Raw genomic sequence first — 21,921 nt, forward strand, 5'->3', positions numbered from 1 at the left:
AAATTTTTCTTCATTCAATCTTGTCCTACAGTTTTTGCACCAGATAAGATCAACGTGTTCTTGGGCGTAGCTTGGGTAGGATTCGAGCAAGCAGACAAAATCGTGATATCTTAGGGGATGGTGGTATTGGGGTGTGCAGATAGGTAAGATAGATTATATAAAGGATAGGACCAAGAACGCTCCCTTGAGGGACGCCGGCTTGTAACGGTTTGATTTCCGAGAACTCGTTGCCGCACTTCACGCACATAAGATTGTTTTACCTGATGAAGGATTTGTTTCATTTAGATGGTCATTTAGTTCAAAAAATTTGTTCAATTTAGGAAAGTGTTTTTTAACTCTCGTTTTATTTTTTCTGCCTTTTTTTCTTATATAGGGAAATTTAATATCGCAATCATTACAATTAAGTTTGTAAACCCCGCTTTTTGCCAAGTTGTCAACCTTGTTTTTAGGTATTGAGAGGATATTTCTAAGTGAACACTTAACTCTAAAACTTTCTCGTTTAAGAATTGTACCTACTTTTTTTAATGGTGCCCATTGAATGGCAAGCAATGAAAACATAAAGATTAATTTTTGGTGGGTTGGCTCAGTCCGATTATTCCTTCTTTTGAAGTTAAATTTTTAATCCATTATATTTGGTGGCCTGATTGAACTGAACCACTTGAGCTATCGTGACTTCGATCCACTCGGACACCAAAAAATGAAAAAAAAGGAGGGAAAATTCGAAAAGTTGTAGGTTGAGATGGGGAGTTGGTGTCCGAGTGGAAGTTACGATGTCTCAAGTGATTAGAGCAGCGGCGTGTTGAGCCGAAGGTCGTGGGTTCGAATCCCGCTCGTGACACTAGCTTTTTCATTTCAACTAAGACCTTACATAAAAAGATTAATTAATTGAAACAAGTTAATTGTTTAGTTATTTTTACTAGCAACCTATTCTGATATCCAGTGTTTTTAGATAAGGATTTAATTGTTTTTTCTATGTGCCAAATGAATCCAGCAGCTTTTTGGATCCATGGGCGAAAACAATTTGCTGGTATCATTGTGTCTGTAGTTTTCCATGGTCTATTTTATTTAGGTTATTTACTTGATCAATTTGACTCGTATTTTGAATAACTAGAAAAAAAAATAATCCAGTCATTTATATTCAAAGACAATAATTATAAAATAAAAGATAAAACTCAATAGGTCGTCAATTATTCACAGGCCAAAACTCCAAGAAGCAAACACAATAGAAAATAATTTATAACAAGCATAAATATAAACCACATTTATATGACAACAACACGGAGATAAAGGGTGGAAACGTCGTGGTGCATAAAACATGAATCGGTCTGCTGTATAAAGGGGGTTTTATAAGATATTTACAATCCTCGTGTAACTGTGCCAAAGTCTAGTTGTAAAAACAGGCATAGATCAAATCGGTGTCGAATAAATATTCGACGTGTAATCAAACTTTGAACGTAGGAGTGAAACAAGAGACGTCGAAAGGAGGTCCTCGGTGATAACTTCATAGCGATTTAGTGTCTTTTTTGTGTCTCCGTCTCGAATCGTTCAGTCTTCGCCTTTTATTACAGAACGATCCCGTCTTAACGACCCTATTAAGGGTTGTTTTTAAAAATATAAACATTATTTCCATATTTAATTGTTTCCTGATTCTAGCCATGTGTGTTTTTGTAAAATAACCGTACAAAACGGTTTAACTTTTGTTGTAAATTAGATACGGACGAATTTTCATAGGTGCTAAGTTGAACGAAAAATCTCTGGAAAATTGTCGGAAAGACTAGCCGACGAGACGCATCCGGTTATGAAATCCCTACAACTAGCACCCTATGACAGTAATGATGAATGAAGAAAGGAAAACAGTGCACAGCTACTCGTCCAAACCCTCATGAGTACTCACAATGGGGGAGGGAAATAATTAAACCACCGAAAAATATACTTGGATATTTCCCGAAAATCGTTACTTTTTTGTGGCCTAGATAGTCGGCCAATTGCAAGGGCACGAGAATTTATCACTTAATAAATATCATATACTTTGTAGAGGACTAATATAAATATTCATGTAAATAAAATAAGGATTCCATAAATTAAATACTGTACTGATAAATAATGCAATTTGAGAAATATAAATAAATAAATATCATTAAATACCCTTATGTAAATTTAACAGAATACAAAGATATCCGAGCACCTCTAGCTTTTGCACCACTTTATACATTCAGATTGCATCTTCTAAAGAAGTCTTAAATGTAGGCATATACATCTGTATTATTTTCGAGCAGCAGCGAGTTTAAATTAACTGCCCTCTTTATGTTTTTTTTTGTTTATAATTTTCAGAAACTTCAATAAGCGCTCGAGGCTCTCAAGATCACACGATGCGCTGTTTGGAGACGATTTGGACTTAATCTTGTATAAATATGCTCCACATGGCCGGTCCTAAGACGCGTTATTGAAGAGGAAAAGGGCCTCTCCTTCCTTTCTGAAAACAAGGTTTCTTTTGTCGTAGGGAATAAAGCATGGTAATATTTTCCCAAATTATCAGTTTGGAAGAACAATCATTACTTGCCAAACAGATATAACTGAAAAACTGGAAAATACTACAATGTTCCTGGGGAAATAGGGGGTTGCTCAAATGTACGGACCTTCTGCACAGACGGCTCTAAATCCAAGAAAGGGGTTGGAGCTGGATTCATGATCACTAATAAAATAGAGCGGAAAATAAAACTGCCCGATTGTTCAACCATCTGACGAAGCCGTCGCGATTCTGGAGGCCATCAAATGTATAGAAGAGAATAGATCCGAAAATAGTGGTCAGACAGCCTAAGTGTAATAACGGCACTTGGAAACGCCAAAATTCCTACGGATCCCTCAATACTGACGATCAAGTTACCTCTTTTCAGAGGTCAGAAGACACAAAAGTATGCTTGATTTAGGTCAATCGAAGTAATAACAAATTTAATAATGCGGTCGATACACTGGCCAAGACTGCTGTGCGGGATGGAAATTTGATCGTTTAGGCATTTGATGCAACTAAGCCATATATGGCTTTTTGTAGCTTCTTGGCTTGCATTTCTATAAAGCTTTTTGGTTTATAGACGGAAGCTATGTTCTTTTGCAAATACAAATATACAAACGTTGCAAATACAAACGTTTGCAATTTGATCGCTTTTGGAGGCTTACTATAGGCAAAAATGATTAAGAAATCACATGTAGGATAAAGGGAACTTTGCACTGATCCAACCTAATATTAACTGCCTAAGAAGTCGCCTCTTGGCTGAGAGATGCATGGCAACGCCGCTGGAAAACGTCGTCCAAAGGAAGGCATATGTATCGGCTCTTCGACAACATAGAGAGACGCTTGGGCATGACTTTTATGAAGACGGTTCATTACATGTCCCAATTGTTATCGGGGCATGGGGACTTCTCAGCCAATCTCCATGGATTTGGACTGAAAGACAGTCCATTGTGCGAGTGCGGCATGCGAGACGGTCGAGCATGTGGCCTTAGTATGCGAAAAGTACACAGTCATGGATGAATCCAATGTTGATGAGGCTAGCATGGACTCCTTACGCCCCGTCATATCCAGCCGTGCTAGGTACTTGGCTACCGGAAAAATGTGGAAAGCCATCATGAAGCAAAAAGGATGGCCTAACATAAGCCAGTGTCTTTGCACTGTGATGTTTATGATAAGAGAAAGAAAGAAAAATAAAGCCTATTCCTCCTCCTCTTAAAATCCAGAGTGAGCCGCCTCCGCGAGGCCCATCCTGGACGCAGTGACATACTGTGACTAAGAGCTTGCCAGGTGGAGTGAGATGCAACCGTCTAATTGACAAAAGAAAGAACATAGCTTACGTCTATAAACCAAAAAGCTTTATAGAAATGCAAGCCAAGAAGCTACAAAAAGCCAGATATGGCTTAGTTGCGGCAAAAACAAAAGGCGCAGACGGTTAATATTAATTGCCAGATATCAACCGAATAATTAGACTATGTTTTGGCCATAATTGTCTCCCGGTACATCTTTTGAGACTTGGTGTTGTGGGGACCGCCATTTGTTCATGTGACAGCATATCCACGACGGATGCATACCATGTGATATTGGCGCGCCCCAAAACCATGGTTGGTAGTGGACATCTGTATTCTGTCCTCATTAAAAGCAGAATAAAACTACCTACCAGGGTATGTCAGAAAAATAAAACAGGGTATGTCTAATTATCCGCGAAATAGAGCAAGACCAAATAAGGCGTTATACAACATAATAATCAGAAATTATGTACAAATGTAATAAAATATTAATCCATTTTTTAGATAAAAGAATAATTAATTGAAGTAATAAAATCCCCCTGGCACGTGGCTCTGGTCAAGTCCGAGACATGGCCAATGTGTAAGTACAAGGCCAAAAGAAAAAGAAAAGTTGAATACATATATAATTGTTATTAAATCTTTGTACGTTTTCCTTTTTAAAAGACAACACTAGAAAAATAAAACCTCAACGAGATCATACTTTGTTACTGAAATCTTCATTAGAGCTATTACTATGTAAACAAATTAAAGAAAAAAATCCCTGAAAGCAAATTAGAAAACAATGATCCAACCAATAATTATTTTTAATTCAAACAAAAATAAAATTTCAAGCAGATCATACTTTGTTACTGAAATCTTCATTAGTGCTATTACTAAGTAAACAAACTAAAGAAAAAAAATACTGAGGGCAAATTAGAAAACAACGATTCAAACAATATTTATTTTTAATTCAAACGATACAGACGAGAAAGCACGAACCATCTCTGTCCGACCAGCAGATGGGGTAAGATAAATGAAAAATAATGTAAAAGAAAAATGGGAAAATCGATGGGTGCAGTTTTCTGCCACATTACGTCTGATAAAGATTGGCATTTAGAGATTCAAAACTTGGACCACGGTGGCCGGGAGGATAAGAGTCGTGCTTAGGTCATACTAGGCTTACACCCAGACACGAGCTGACAGGAATGAGACCTCGTCGGTGCCCATTATGTACTGGAAGATTAAGCGTTGAGCATATTTTACAACGCAGAAAACTAGAAGCTTGCAGGATGAGCTTACGAGGTCACTGATGAACTATTCTATAGGGATTAATGTTTCAATAACTAAGAGTTTTCAAATGTATATCTGTGTTTTGTGTTATATATTGGTGCGTAGGTAAATTATTGCCGAGAATGGGGATTATTTCCCACCCCAAGGAATATCGAGTACTCTGGAGGAGTGAGAGTGACCAGACTTCTGTTGTTATAGGAGCTGACAGGATTGACGTCGAATATCCAGTGACAATCCGAGGTTCGAAAGGTTAGCAAGCTAAGAAAACAGGAGACAAAATATGAAAGTCAGGTTCAAAGATGCTTGAAAGAAAAGAAGAATTTTTCGTTTAAAGCGCGGATAGTCGGCGATGACCACTTGATGTTTGTCGGCCCATAATACGTACATACAAGAACACAGACAAAAAATAAAACACGTGGTATCTCATGTAACATTTTTATGCTTGCATGTTTATTATTTAATAGAGCGATCTCCTCTGACGTATTAAGTACGCAGTATAACAGGTCTTTATTGCTAATAACAGAGCCGTACTAGAGAAAACCTATGCTTATGAACATCATATGATTTACGATTATGTACAAAAGATTAAACTCGACTTACATGTCGTAGTTTAATTGCACGTCTTGTCTTGAGTAAATCTCAAGAGATCATATTGAATCATGACATTGTTGACATGATCGTTGAAAATATGATTTTATATTTCTGCCTTATTAAAATTCCTGTTATCTAGAAAATTATTTTTTTATTAAAATTAATCGTTGTTCATTTAGGTTTTATGTGCGGTTCTGATATTTAACATAAAAATTAATCACAGGTTGGTTTTTTAAAGCAGTTAAATTGAAATAATAGTTTGCGCGTTGTACTGGTAAAAATAGCTACTTGAGTTTAATTACATGGTAATATAATGACACAGTTTCAATGAACTCTCGGTCAAATATCGTTTTAGTTATTGATTATTGACGCAAAACCTGACGGTGGGGAATTGTATTTGAAAAAGAAGCTTTTAGCCTGACACACGTGTATTTAGACTAACTGTAATTACAGTAATAATCCACACTTGAATCTTCTCATGGACGGCTATTATCTACCGCATCGGGATCATGATTGAATAATGGATGGAGGCAAACAGGAAGGAAAGAAAAAAAACAATAACGATGGCAAACGATAAATCAAATATCGGCTGGACAATTTTGACGATTCAGATAACCTTTGAGTAAAAATACCCGAGCCGTAGGTTGCCTCGTACAATAGGGACAGTTCTCATGTTAATGACTCGCAAAATAATTCAAAATATTTTTTTTTGTAAGTGTGTGACGTCAAACACAAGCAACCTCGGTTTTTAGGAAATTATCTTTTTAAAAGAGCAAATTTTATCTTTTTTCTATCTCTCTCGCTCTCTCTTTCCCACTAGCAAAGATTAGGTCAAAAGTCATTGGATCGCCCTCTAATATCTTGAGATTTATTTGAATTATTTATACAGCCTAAATTAATTTGTTTTTACATTAGAGAAAGGATTAGATAATTTTTAGCTAGAACGTTTTTAACCTTCAGATGGAATTACTTGATGAATGAACTTTCTTAATAAGTAAACTACAAAACCCATAAAAAGGTTATGTGTTTATTAAGCATACTTTCCACCTATAAAAAAATATTAATATATGGCTGGTAGTAGTCCTTTCAAAAGTGATCATCTCGGATTTGTTTTGTTATTGCTGTTCCAACCTGAATGTTCGTCTTTAACTTAAAACTTTTTGTTTCTTATAATTAACGTTTTATGAAAATTTGATATTATAAGACCCCTACAAAACCTATAAAAAGGTTATGTGCTTTTTTCCCCTCAAATTAAAAAGCATTTAGCAGGTTCGAGTTTGTCCAAAAGTGATCATCTCTGATTTGTTCGTTATCGCTGTTCCAACCTGAACGCTATAATTTCAACATTAACATAAAATATTTTGTATCCTATGATTAACCTATTAAGAAAAATTTGATACTATAAGGATACTACAACACCCATAATAAGGACGTTTGCTTATTTTTTCTATAAAAAAATTGCTCGTTATCGCTGTTCCAACCTGGGCGCTATAACTTCAATTTTAACTTGAAAATATTTTGTGTCTTATAATTAAGGTTTTATGAAAGTTTTATATTATTAGAAATATTATTATTATATATATTATTGAACCTTTTATGAAAATTTGGTATTATAGAAATACTACAGCACACAAAAGAGGTTTGTGTTTATTTTAGCATACTTTTTCCTATAAAAAAAGTGTTGCAGGTTCGAGTTCGTTCAAAAAGTTATCATCTCTGATTTGTAATCGCTGTTCCAACCTGGACGAACTTACTACAACACCCGAAATAACTAAAATGTTAACTTAAAAATATTTTGTATCTTATAATTAACGTTTTATGAAAGCTTTATATTATTAGAACACTACAACACCCGTCAAAAAGTTATGTGTTTATTTAAGCATACTTTTGCTAATGAAGCTACATGCTAACAATGATCAACTTTGTCTTGCTTGTTTCATGACTTGCTGTTCCAACCCAAACCCGATAACTTCAACTTTAACTTAAAACATTTTATTTCTTATAATTAACGTTTTATGAAAATTTGTTATTATAAGAACTCTACAACACCCATAAAAAAGTTGTGTGTTTATTTAAGCATACTTTTTGCGAATAAATTCAAAAAAATTGTTACATTGCAGGCACGAGTTCTCTAATTTGCTTGTTATCGCTATTTCAATCTGGACGATATCACTTCACCTTTAACTTAAAACATTTTGTACATTATAATTAATTAATAGAAAACATGAACGTACGATTATCGTGGTTTATATGGAAATGACATGTAATGTATTTTTCCCCATCGAATACCACCCTAGCCATCCAACTGTATTCGTATAATTACCTCGAAAATGGGACTAACTGCTATCTTTTGTAGACGGATACAGTTATGTACCTAGAATTAGAAATCGGCTCTGTTCTGAATTTCAATTGACCTGTGAGTCACACCGACTTCCGTATTACAACAATCTGGCAGCTTTCAGAACTAGATTCCCTCCGATTCACAAGCAGAGCCAAGTCCAAATGACCCAATAATGAAGTTTTTAACTACTTTTTTTTTTCAAATCGGCATATCAACAAAATTTTAGATAAATGTCTGGATTTGGCACATCCGCTAATTTTTATCAAATGTTTTTAAAACGAAAATCTCTGATGTGATTGTAACATAGATGGAATATGGGTTTTATCAGATCTTAGTGATGACCGTGTTTTTACTGATAGCATACTCGACCTAAGAAAGTCTTCAGATTCCGGTCTCTTCTAAATGACAATGTCTTACACGTGGAAGTCGCAGGCGATCAGTTGGCAAAAAGCCCGCAATTCGCCGTTTCACCCCGGCCCTCGGACTTTCCGCCGATGTTCCAGGGCGGAGGGTGTTATTTGCGACGAGAAGACGTCTTCCCGTGGAATGTGGGTAAGGAACGGCTCGCTGTTATATAATATTGTCGGCTAATTAGCGAGAGGTTAGGGCGGGGAATTGGGTGGCTTCGTAAAACCTGTTCTTCTGGAATCTGGAGCCGCTGCTCCATTCTCCTTCCATTGCAACTCGCCTTCCCTCTCTCATTGTCATCGCTGTCCCGGAGCAGTGGTTCCATCAGATATTTGAGCTGTCGATTAAAATTAGGTTGGAAGCAGTCAGCTCGTGTTTGTCGAATTACAAGATTTACATGGAGGTCAATCTGACCAGGGATGATCGATTTCAACCAAACTCTGGTCAATTATACACCTGTATAATGGTGTAAATGTAATGGCCAATTAACAAGAGTGTAATTAGTGGCGGATTGTTTCCACTTAAGGAACATGAAAAATTCAACCAAATTGACCAGTGACATCTAAAATGTAGCGTCTAGGGAAACACTGAATCTTAAAAATATGGATTTCCAGTTCAAATCCCAAAAGCAATAATTCTAGACGTACGGTAAAAAAGACAATCAAACCAATAAACCTTAACAATTCGAACAACCGTGTAGAATACTTATTTAAACAATTTACCAAACAGTTAATTTAGAAGATTCCGGTTTGATCAAATAAGTCAACACTTTCTTGTTAGAACAGATTTTGATCGAAAAATTGTTTTCAGTATTAGAAGTATCGACTACTTTTCACTTACGAACTCTCTGGATCATGGTGTCTTAAAGAAAAAAGCAAAGTTAGTTACTACCGCCAAGCTTTTGACCTATTTTAAGGTCATCAGGGCAAAACAACCTTAGATAAATAAAATGACATATACGCACATATCAACATTGAGGATGGCGAAATCTGAACAGTTATCATCAAGTAAACAGTAGGGCCAACCAAATTAGAATAATGAGAAGCAGTGAGGATGAGGATGAGGATTTTTTTACAGAATGTAGCTAGCTTGTGCAAATGGTAATAAAAAATCAAATAATTCGTTATTAATCAACAGTTTGAACAATCCATTATATTTAGTGGTCTGATTGACCAAATTACTTCTTTCGATTAAGCAACTTTTTTATTTAAGGTTTAGGTTGAAATGAAAAAGTTAGTGTCACGAGCGGGATTCGGACCCACCTCAATACGCCGCTACTCTTAACACTTGAGCTATCGTGACTTAAGTGGTTAGAGCAGCGGCGTATTAAGCCGAAGGTCGTGGGTTCGAATCCTGCTCGTGACACTAACTTTTTCATTTCAACCAAAACCTTACATAAAAAAGTTGGTTAATTGAAAGTTTGTATACTGCTAAAACATTTTATGATAAACTAATGAGTTTGTTAGTGAAGTCCTGACAGTTGTACAATTATCGTAACTGCAAAACTAAGAACAAAAATTGATTTTATTTATCTCATTTATATTTTTTTTTAAATTGGCAAAGTATTACAACTGCCTTCAAATATGTTACATGTAGCAATGAAAAAGGAAATGTATACAAAATTAAAAACGAGAATGGAAAAAATACTCAGTACTCCAATGATACTAAAATGTTGTCTGTTAATAAATAAAATTAAATAATTTTTCTGATCTGTAAGTGTAATTCAACACTTTTTTTGTTAAAAAAGGCAATTTTCCTTAAGCGTTCATTTGTTAAATTTAAGTTGTCGGCAGTGAACTGTTTGACCCTCTGATCCAGTCCTATATTTTTAGTCCCAAACGAAAACTTGACCCAGATAGGGAATTACAGCTTTCTAGCATTCTTTCCTCGGCTCACGGCGTATAATTGAACGCCATTAAGGGCCGAGAATGAGAACGGGAATTGAAAAAAGAAGTTTGACCAATGTTGCAAAAGGGCTGGCCTATCCCCTCTGGTCGTTGCATCCGAGAGAAAGGCTGATGAGAGCACAATGACATTGTACTCCGAGGGAACAGCTTCCTATTGTTATTTAGGTAAAGGCAACAAAGAGAATGGGTAAACATAGCGAAATGCACCTGAACCCTGGACAGTATTGTGCACGGTTGACATCCTCCAAGAACAATGCGAACCGATTTCTTCGACTGTACGGTCCAAATGGAAAATCTACTCTAAGGATTATCATTGGTAGTTGTTAAAAGCTCTCAAAGAGAAAAATTATTTTAAGAAGTTTTTCCTCTTTCGAATCAGTGTGAACATAGAACAATTACATACCTAATTTTAAAACTGGGCAGTATTTAATAATCGTCGTTTTGATAAAAATTAATCTTTATTAAATAGCTAATAACCTATTATGGGGAAATAGTGAGATTGTAAGGTATTAAAACTCGATAGTTAAAAAAACCAGTATAAGTTACTGGTCCGCCTGTCCTTGCTATTGATCCATTGTTTTGACTACAGAGGACGTCCGTAAAGGCACAGTTCTTTTAATGCATAAATATTTATTTTATAATTTTTATACAGGGTGTTTTTTTATATGGCCCGGCTGAATTTCCCTTGATCAGATAATTTTATCGAAAAATCAAAATATATATTTAATATTTTTAAATATAGTTTTAAATTATCCTATATCTTTTCGTTTTTTCCTTTTACGGGCTGGAGAATAACATGTAGGCTTCTTCAACAATAAAATCTCTTTTTCTAAGTGTTTTTATTTTTATCAAATCGATTTCGGTGGCTTCCCCTCTTTAGGCTTAATCTCTAAAATTACAAATTAATGTAGGTTTTAATAGCGAAATTTTTATATTCGATTTATTATTAACTTGGTTTATTTGCTGACAAGCATCAACCTAGTAGGTTCCCTACTTGTTACAGATCGTGTTTACTTATTATTAATTACAGTTTTGTTTTGTTTATATTTATGTTTATGTTCTTAAAATTATTTTTGTACATTGTTAATATGTTTTTATACTGTTGACAAATTTTGTTTTTATCTTGTTAAATGTTGATATTATTGTTATCTATATTGAGGTAATGTTTTCCAATTCTAATAATTTTACATTATTGTTTTCTCTCCCTAGTATTTTTTACATCCTTAAAATGTATATGATGTCCTGAATTTGTGATGTGTAGACTTAAACCTGTGTTGTCTTTCTAATTTTTTACATCTTGTTTGCGTTTGTTTAGCCTTTTGTATAAAAATTGCGTTGTTTTCCCTATATTTTTGTTTTTTTAACGTATAAACTATTTTGCAGTTTTTTTTATTGTTCCTATAGGGTGTTTTATGGGAGGTAATAACTGTATACATTTTCAATTCATTTCAGATTTGAATAAATAGTAAAACATTTAAATATTTCTTCTTTTTTGCAAATTTTTACTATTTTTTTCAGTGAAACCTTCTAAATAATGTCACCCTGCATATTGAGTAACTTCATCTTGTTCAATCTTTTATTTTTTTCTTTTTCTTATTTAGTATTAAAAAAGTTTTTTTGTTTGTTATCTTATAAGTTACATATATGAAAAGGTAAAATAATTATACATTTTTTCTACTGTATTTTTAATAATATTAATATTTTGGATTATTGGGGGCATGGAGAAATAGTTTTGCTCAGAAATTATAGGTTTTTGTACAGGGTGTCCGGCTACGAGAGTAACAAACAGTTGATGCCAGTAAATTTTACATTCAAAACGGAACCAAAAACTTCTAAGAAACTATGGTCCGAATCTCAACAGTTTCGGACTTATTACACTTTTTTTGATTTTTTAAGATTTCACGGCCTTGCTTCAAATAAATAATGATATCACCAAAACTAAAAGGTTTTGGACAGACGCATTGATACCACTGAAAACTATGTTATATTTCCAACAAGATTCGATAAATAATAAACTTGTAAACGTTGGTGAAATAAACGTTTTAGTAGCCAGAACTTTGAAAAATAATTTTTATTTCAAAATTGAAAAACTTACTACGGTGATTCTAAACTATTTATTTCCAAACCTAGAGACCAGCAAATTTCAGAAAATGTACTCCACTTAATATTCTTTTTAGTGGTGTAATTGTTTTTGTATTTACATTTTGCCAAGATAAAGAAATTGATGAAGGAAAGGAAAAAATCGTAGTTGACGGCATGATAAAGTGGAAAGATTAATAACAATAAAAAAATAAAAAACTTAAGAAAATTTTAATTGAATGGACGTTTTGAATCATAAAAATCTATTATTTCGGGGAATAATAATACAATAATCCTATAATCAAAGTTGCACTCGTGTTGGAAAATAGATAAATACTTGCACTATTTCGGTTTGTTAATTATTTTTTAATCTTCCCACCTTACCAATCCGTCAATCAGTTTTTCCATTCCTTCATTAATTTCTTTGTCTTTGAAAAAAGCAATTACACCACTAAAAAGGATATTAAATGGTGTACGTTTTCTGAAATTTGCTGGTCTCTAGGTTTGGAAATAGTAGTTTAAAATTACCATACTAATTTTTTCAATTTTGAAATGAAAAACATTTTACAAAGTTCTGGGTATTAAAACGCTTATTTCACCAACGTTTACAAGTTTATTATTTGTCGTATCTTGTTGGAAATTTAACGTAGTTTTCAGTGGTTTCAACGGATTTGTCCAAAACATTTTAGTTTTGGAGTTACCATTGTTTAATTGAAGCAAGCAAAAATCAGAAAAAAGGGAGTAACTCTGAAACTGTTGTGATTAGGACCATAAATAATTAGGACTTTTGGGTTCCATTTTGAATGCAGAATTTAATGGCAAATTTTGTAACACGATTAGAAAAATACTCTGCACAGATGAATTGTGATTTTATTTTTAAATTTTTACTGTTTTTTTAAAATTAAATACCTACTTCAGAGCCAGTACGACTTTTCAAATTTTAAATGAGAACTATTTTATCCACCGTTTTAAAGAGTTTTTTTATTTGCATAACTATACTGATTAAAGCGCACGTTCCTGAAACCTATGATTTTTATGAAATTTTCACCAATTGAACAGTTGTTATAAAGTATTCGTAAAAGTGTGAGCTGGATTGTTTAAAGTTGAGAATACCTCAAGATAAAAGTGTATCGTGCTAATAAACTAGATTTAAATTCAAGTGAGTCAACTAGGTGAGAAAAACAGGTAGATGTAAATTAATTTAAAATTCTTGACACTAAATAACTTTATGGACGTAAAAGCTTAATATCATTAGTGTTGGATTTGTTAGGTTGAAAAAAAGTTCTTTTGGCCTCGTAAGGAAAGCTTGAGTAAACGGATGAGTTAATCGTCATTTTAAATAAATAATTTTTTCTACCACCAAGGATAAAGGTTTACACCTCAAAATTAACTTCAGCAGAAAACAATCAATTTTGCGAATCAGCAGACATCTACAATTTTCGAACAAGGTGCGTCCGGATCGAGAAATTGTTTCAAATCTCGACTGAATAAAATACCGCCGAGATAAGTAGATAAAAGGGTTAAAAAACATGAATATCGAAACAGGCTTCGAAGAACGGAAACGTAACATATCCGCCGACTCTGACAACGCTTATCACGAGTGATACTCTCCTTTTGACTTCCATGAAAATGGGGAAATATGCTGATCGGATCATAGCCGGCCGATCTCTCTAAATCTCGATGAAGATGGTCTTTGACCCCATGCCCTCATGGATAATTTCAGTTTCCCAAATAGGAGAAAGATTTTTGCTCAGATACGTTATTTCGACAAAATTCTCTTATTAATTTTCATAAGAAGCATTAAACTCAAGAAAAGGGGTAAAACAAGAAAATTGACATTGGTAGCAATGATTATTCGGAGATCGTGAGATGCGGTCTGGTGTGAGGTAGGATTTAAAAAAACGTTTTCTTTATCGTGCCAACGTTTCAATCTTTATTGAGATCATCTTCAGGGCCTGGGATTTATAAACTTGGATTAAATTTTAAAAATACTTGTAGGATGTGGAAAAAATGAATTTATACAATGCTAAAATATTTAGCTAAAAAAATGAATTTATATATAAAATTAATTTTATATAATAATACAATGCTAGAAACTTTTAGATTTAAAAAAATTGAATTTATACAATGCCATTATTAGCGTTGTATAATTTTATTATCTAAAATTTTCTAGCTTTGTATAAATTCATTTTTTTAATCTAAAAATGTGTCTAGCATTATATAAATTCATTTGTTTAAATCTAAAAAATTTTCTAGCATTGTATAAATTAATTTTTTTTAATATAAAATTTTCTAGCATTGTATCAATTCATTTTTTCCACGTCCTACATGTATTTGTATAATTTAAACAATGTTTATAAATCCCAGGCCCTGAAGATGATCTCAATAAAGATCGAAACGTTGGCACGATGAAGAAAATGTTTTTCTAAAACCTACGTCACACCAGACCTCATCTCACGATCTCCGAATAATCATTGACTAACGGTCACTAAACACCACACATTAGTAGCAATAATAATAAAAAAATTTATGTTTAGTATTTAAATAAGGTACCATTTTTAAACTATCTGTGAAGATATTAAAATTCCAAGAAATAGAACATTGTAAAATCATTGAAACATTTCTTTCTACCACAAGTTTTATTGTTTGAACGTAATATCAAAATTCGAAGTCACGATAGTTCAAGTGGTTAGACCAGCGGCGTATTGAGCCAAAGGTCGTGTGTTCGAATCCCGCTCGTGACACACCTTTTTCATCTCAACCAAGACCTTACATAAAAAGAATAATTAATATAGTTAATGGATTAAGATTAAAAGTTCAATGAAGAATTTAGCCTCTTAGTTGTTAGACCTTTATCATGGTTCGCCTATTCTCGCTTTGTTTGGGTGCAATGTTGCATTCCACTTCAATGGGTACTTTATCTCATTCGAAACAAGCGTTTTCCTGAATGAATACTGATAGTACTAAAAGAGAGAAGTTTATATTTCCAGTTACATTTAGAAAGAAAGGCCGATATTTAAGGAGCTAGACGTGATGAAATGGTTTGTTTAGAAAATAAACAATAATGTTCATTCATAAATTTGTTCTTAAGTCAAACATTTGAATAAGGTATTGTTGTTTCAAATAGATAACTTACGTTTTATCAAGAAGTGGGCCGACGTAAATCCGTTGGTGTTGGACGACTGGGGATTTCTCAACATCTCAACATCCCAACGGGATAGTCACCGGTCGGATGACTGATTCAAAATCCTTCGTGTGTCAGACCTGACGGCGAGGGGAAAAAGAAACGGAATAGCGTCAAATTGACTGAGTCAAACTGTCTGGCACTAACGGTCCATTGACTCATTCATTACTCATTACTCAACTCGCACCCTGGAATAAATATATTTGGAAGAGTGATCCTTGTTGAAGAAACAACGGGTGATTCAACCGGTGGACGGATTATTCACCTTGTTGAAAACATTCTGAGCCGCAGGGTGAAAAAAGTCGAATATACATAAATAAACAAAAACAGAGAAGTTGGTGTTTTGGGATTAAAGGAAACATGTCAGTGATCTTACAGTAAAAGAGATAATCCATAACTGAAAATACTTAAATACTCTTGATTAAAATAAAACAACCTAAAACCAATTAAAAGAAATCTTACCTTATTTATTTCAGTGTATGTTTTCATTTTTACGTGAAAACACGTTAAAATTTATGTTTTCTGGATTGTAGATCTTACTCAAAATTTGTAAGTTTTCTCTTTTTTTATGGTAGTTTAGGATTTTTAGACATGTTTCTTGGACTTCAAACTTTCCATGCCGATATTGCATTGTTTATCTAACAAACTAGCCAATTTAAAAAAATCTTAGCTAATTTGTTTCATTGTTCATTTTCATTTTTACGTAAAAACACTAAAATTTACGCCAAATTTGTTTTTTGGACTGTAGATTTTACTCAAAATTTGTAAGTTTTTCATTTTTTTTACTGTAGTTTAGGATTGTTAGAAACGTTTCATGGACTTCAAACTTTCCACCCTAATATTGCATTGTTTCTTTAACTTAGAACTTTAAACTGACTTTGTTCGTATCAAATATTACTCAAGAAACGGAAAAAAATTAATGTCGTGTTATAATTTAGGTCGATTATTTCAATTTACGAGCACATGGATTCCATGAACTGTCAATTTTTCAAAATAACACATTGATTCATTCATGGATCTCAACATAATAAAACAATATAAGGCAACAAAATTATATGTGATTATAAATTAAACGATTCCAGATTTATTTTTTTCTATTTCTAAGTTCCAAATTTGATAAAGAAATTTTTTCAAAAGAATACTTGATTTAGGTTTTCCTGGATATATTTTTGATTAGATAGCAAGGTTTAGAACACCGAGTTTGTATAATTCGTACGATGCTATCAGACTTACACCTATCATCACCATGTGCTCGAGGATAGAATTTCTTTACAATTAAAAAGAAGATAAAGCCGATGTTTGTTCTTGTTATTAATTGTTTTATTGTGATGAAAATCCTGAACCAGAGTAAAATGTAACATATCTTAAATGGAATGTTAATGTAAATTTTCTTTATAGATAATTGTACCGGGAAAGGACGAGCGGTTTTGATAACTTTCCAAAACGATTTCCTGCTTGTTAATTCAGCAGGTTGGTTTAAACATAAACGGCTTTGGTCAAAAGCTTTCGCTGTCAAGTTTAAGCCGGGACTGCGAATGTGAAAAAGTTAACTGTAGATTCTGCATCGGTCAACATATGATAAACAAAACCCACTGGGCTTTTATCAGAGTTATACGGGTCCCGAAATTCTGACAGAGACAAGTCTAACATTAACGAAATTATCATTACTCATAGTTCGTCAGAAAAATTACAGTTAAAGTTCAAAAAGCATGATAACCTACGTTTTGCTTAGCTCGAGGTAATTTAATCGGAAAAGCAGAGATATTTAATTGTACTTCAGCGACAGCAGTTATTGTAGGAACACGGGGAGAAAGTCTATTACATTAAGTAGTAAGTTAATTACACACTAAAATATTAAATCTGATTTTATTGATAAAAATCGTTTATTCAGTGAAAATATGAATATAACAAAATCTGACATTAAATTTAATATAAAATTATTCACATGATTAAACTCGAACGATGGATCAGGGTTTTTTTCAATTAATTACAGTTTTGATCCGATAAGCTTTCATTTTTTAACTTTTTTTTTTAAATTGTTACATTTTTGATTTTATAATTCCTTTTGTTAAAAAGGAAGATTATTTGGCATATTAGAGATAACGATATTGTTATCTCACCTTGCTTTTAACTTATTGTTTTATTTTATTTTATACATTTTTAAATAAAAAAACAAACTAATTTAAATTTTAAAAACCGAACTTTTCCAATCACTCAATAAAAAGATACTATAAGTCAATTAAAATTGTATGTCCAATAATTGAACATGAAATCCATCCAATACATATAAGTAATCAATTTAATTATTAATTATTTTTTTAGCAAACTGAAGAAGATTGAATCAACGTTCGAAAGCTTATAGAATTACAACAGTAATTAATTTTTAAAAACCGCACCCCCAATTGGAGTAGATGGACATCAAATCCACAAATACATATGATTAAATATAACTCAACTATATTTATTATTAAACTTTACGATTAAACTTCAAATATATGCAATGAATTGAACCGAATCTTATTAATATTATTTATATAAATATGCAGTAGTTTATACTATAAAACTTGTCAATTGTTTTAATTAATCAATTGTTAAGAAAGTGAGATTCTTCTTCTGTGAACCCTTCTATACGGAACGTGAATAAAAGATGAACAGAGAACTAACCATCCCCAAACTTCATTTCATCTCAATGTTCGTCAAAAGTGTCAAATTTAATTTTTTTTAAACTTTAAAATGGTTTCATTTATAAATTTATCAGGTTTTAAATTAACAATACCATATATTCAATTTAACAGAATCAAACTAATACTAATATAAAAATTTATATAATTTTTTCTATGTATTACAGTTCAATTTTTTCCCCCAAGAAATCAATTTCATATGATTATTCTTGTCGGATTATATATATAAAAAAAGAGCGAAGATAGGCGGACCCACAGACGATTAATTTCAATCAAAGAAATTTATTTATAATTTCAGTCAACAGGTTAAAAATTATTATGGCCAAAGCCAGTGGATTGGATCAAAAAATTTTGTATTATTGCGAGTACATTAAAAAATAAATAAATAAACCTTAGGTTGTATGTACCATCAGTTCATGTTGTTCAGTTTCGTTTTAATCTAACGAAAGTACATTTATTTAAAAATTAAGAAAGATTATTTTTGACAATGTAGACCTATTTAATATTTTAAAAATCAATAGAATAAAAAATCCAAGATCTTAAGTTCTGTAAGTTCCTGATGTTCTGTTACTCTTTGTAAAACTGTCTCTCTTGTGACGTCGAGAAATTATACCATGAAATTATTTATAAATATTAATAAAACATACTTAGCCAAGAGAATTAAATTAAAAATAAATTTTTTAAATTGTGATATTGTTTGTGTGCCTTATTGAACTTGGTAAGACGTTTTTGAACTCCTCTCAACTCCTATAACAATTTGGTAATTTTTAAATCCGTTTTTCTATTTATTCTAACGAAAGTCGGACCCCCTCAATCAAACCTGTTGTTAATTGTTTCAATTTTTGCGCGAAATTACTTATTTAGAAGGGTTTAATTTGAGTGTTGTTTATTTGAGTTAGACACGTAATAATTTTTTGCGAAAGCAAATTAAAAACACTGGCAATTATTTATAAGCTTACCGGTTTTTAAAATTGATTGTACGAAACGTTCAAATAAATCCGTTGAATTGTATCGAAAGTTTTGTCTTTGCACTGGTGGAAACTTAGAAGAACAGCGAAGTTCGGAGGATCCATAGGCAATGCTCTTTAATAATACTTGATAATTGTTTCAATTTTACAAGAAACTTATTATTTAGAAGGGTTCAATTGAATTTATTCAGTTAGACAATATTGTCTGCGAAAATGAATGATAAAAAAATAGCGGATTACATCCTTCCTTACTAGGATTACATTCAATAATATAAATACACAAATATATTTATTGAATTGAACCTGAAAGTTGTTATTGTTGTATATAAAAATATTTTTTATTTACTTTTTCTCTGAGCTTGTCTATACGAGTACGAGATATGAATAGCGAAGGTGGACGGATCCAAAAGTGAATAATTTCAAAGGGTTGTCAACTATTTTAATTTTGAACAAAACTTTTTAACGGGGTATACAAATTTTTTTTTTAAATTTGATCATTTGTGCAAATCATCATACATTTCACTCAATTTCAAAATGGTTTCTAATGCTTCGAACGCAAGGCGCATGTTCTCTTTTTCAAAAGTTCACGAGTCATTTCACCCAAAGAAGATTTATTGTTTTTATCTTTAGGTGGTAGAAAGAGAAAAGATAAAATATATTTTCACACCGATTTGGCAGTTTTTGGAGGATTTTTTTTTAAAAAGAGGAATGCAAATATTTTATTCCTCGACGGCACCGTTTACAGGTGTCAACGTGGAAAGGTTAGGGGCCCCGGGGTGGTGTTGATACAATGATATATGGTGTCGTGAGGGAGTCCTTCATATAACGGGTGCCGGGGGTGAGCTCTTCACTTTTATGGGGGTGCTAAGTGAAGGTAGGCGCCATGGTTCGACGTCACCACCAACCCTACTCTTCCCCGTGCTTCCTACCTACCGCAACTTTTCAACGTTCATCCTCATCGGACAATTTCGAGGTGGAATTATTCGGCTTTTTTTGAGGTTGTTTCATCACCGGCAGTTTCCAGTTCTTCTCGGTCCGAGTGAAAGTTGTCCTACGCCCACGCGCCCGCTTTTGTAAGTTCTGGGAAACTGGAGACTGCCCGTGCGAATATCTTGGAAGAGGTAAGAGTCGAAATGTTGAAAACAAGCCTAAGTCATAAGTGAACATATGCCCAAGCTTTTTAGCATGTCGACTTTTCCAGTAACATTAGTACGATAACTTTCGACTAGTAATCATACCTCAAGATCAAGGAGCAAGTAGATTCCTTAATTTTTGACTGTTTGGTACATGTGAGGCTTTTTAGTCAAAACCATAACTATCACATGTTTTCTTATTCCAATATTGCTTATTTAACTTAAAGACAGAATAAACAAAATACAACATTTTCAATCAATCGCACGAAAGCAAGACAGTGGATCAAATAGAGTCGTACATTTAGAAGAATTTTATTATATATTTTTTTTATTGCCAAGTAACTTACAGTACAATCTTTTGTCTATATAACTAACAGAAAACAGCTTAATAAGTCGCTACAAAGGATTAAAGTATTGGAAGCGTTTACGACGGGTTGAGTACGCTTCTGTCGAACTTCTTGTCAAATATGGCCAAAAAATGTTCAGTTTTTGTATTTAAATTTTTCCAAATCGCGGGTGTTCGTTGACCAGACGTCACTTTGCATACTATTTGCGTTTTTTATTCCAAATAGGTCTCGGGAAATTCAGTTTGTTGGTGGTTTTTAATAGAAACAGGGGTAAATACATTTACCAGCGTAACCCTGACAATTTTTAAAATATCGGGACATAATACAAATTGTTTCGTGTAAATATTTAAAATCCGTGTAAAAATCCGTCGATATTAAAGATTTTATTATGCTGTTGATTTATTTGTTCACCCAAGGAATTACTCTACTTACATGATGAGTAGGTTTTTTTTATTTTTTAGGATGAATTATTAATATTTTTGTATATAAATAGTTTCGTCAATTATTGTTGCTGACACAAAGGTAAAGGTGGTTGATATTAAAAATAATTATTTATGGCACGAGGCGTATGGAGAAATTTGAGACTGCTGTACGACTTTCTCCAAGTAGGAAAAGTTCATAAAAATTCATATCGTTATAATTTTCTTTTATTGCCAGTAGAATATTTAAAAAAAATCTTTTTAGATTAAGAATGAAAATGTCACCTGTGGGTCTTCCTTTGATTGGAACATTAGAGAAGCGCCTTCCTGGCATGCCTGAATCGCAGAGGTCACGTGGCAGGAAACAAAATGGTGCCGGTGATGTCTATCCGCGGTAGGCGTCTAATTGTTCACTTGAGACATGTTCACTGAAATGCACTGGAACACTGAACACTTCACAGACAGTCTGGAGTCTGGCCACTGGTGGCTCACTTTGACATTTCCTTCGCTGCTGGTCCCCCACTCGACCACTTCTTCCCCCATCACTCCTCGGCGCTCACACGCTCTCCATCTATCTTTATTGATTCACAATCAGCCTTGGTCCCTCCGGTTGTGCAATAGACGAGATTTGTTTCGGAGACCATATCTTGATTAAAGCCGCCGATCTGTAACAAAGGGGAAACGATTTTGACAGGGAGGACAACGGAGGACATGACGGGTCCGGAATTCGGTGGAGAAATTTTCGCTTTTCCTGCCTCATGGGCACAATTTACCACCGTCGTAAATTCTAGATATCTAT

At 33.3% G+C, this 21,921-nt stretch overlaps 1 protein-coding gene across 2 annotated transcripts in view; it reads right to left on the reverse strand.

Moving 5' to 3' along the window:
• Positions 1-21,637, reverse strand: part of LOC106665529 (protein decapentaplegic) — a 41,946-nt gene extending 20,309 nt beyond the window's left edge. The window contains exon 1 of one of the 2 annotated variants that reach the window (XM_014392000.2): positions 21,408-21,637. The gene's annotated coding sequence lies outside the window, so the exon portion shown is untranslated. Of the gene's footprint in view, positions 1-15,526; positions 15,858-21,407 lie in introns of those variants that run through there. The other variant, XM_014392002.2, reaches the window with a different exon arrangement.
• Positions 21,638-21,921: the final 284 nt, after the last annotated feature.

This window comes from Cimex lectularius, unplaced genomic scaffold (assembly GCF_000648675.2).
Source record: "Cimex lectularius strain Harlan isolate CLEC.00 unplaced genomic scaffold, Clec_2.1 scaffold102, whole genome shotgun sequence".
In the NCBI taxonomy this organism is placed as follows: Eukaryota; Metazoa; Arthropoda; class Insecta; order Hemiptera; family Cimicidae; genus Cimex; species Cimex lectularius.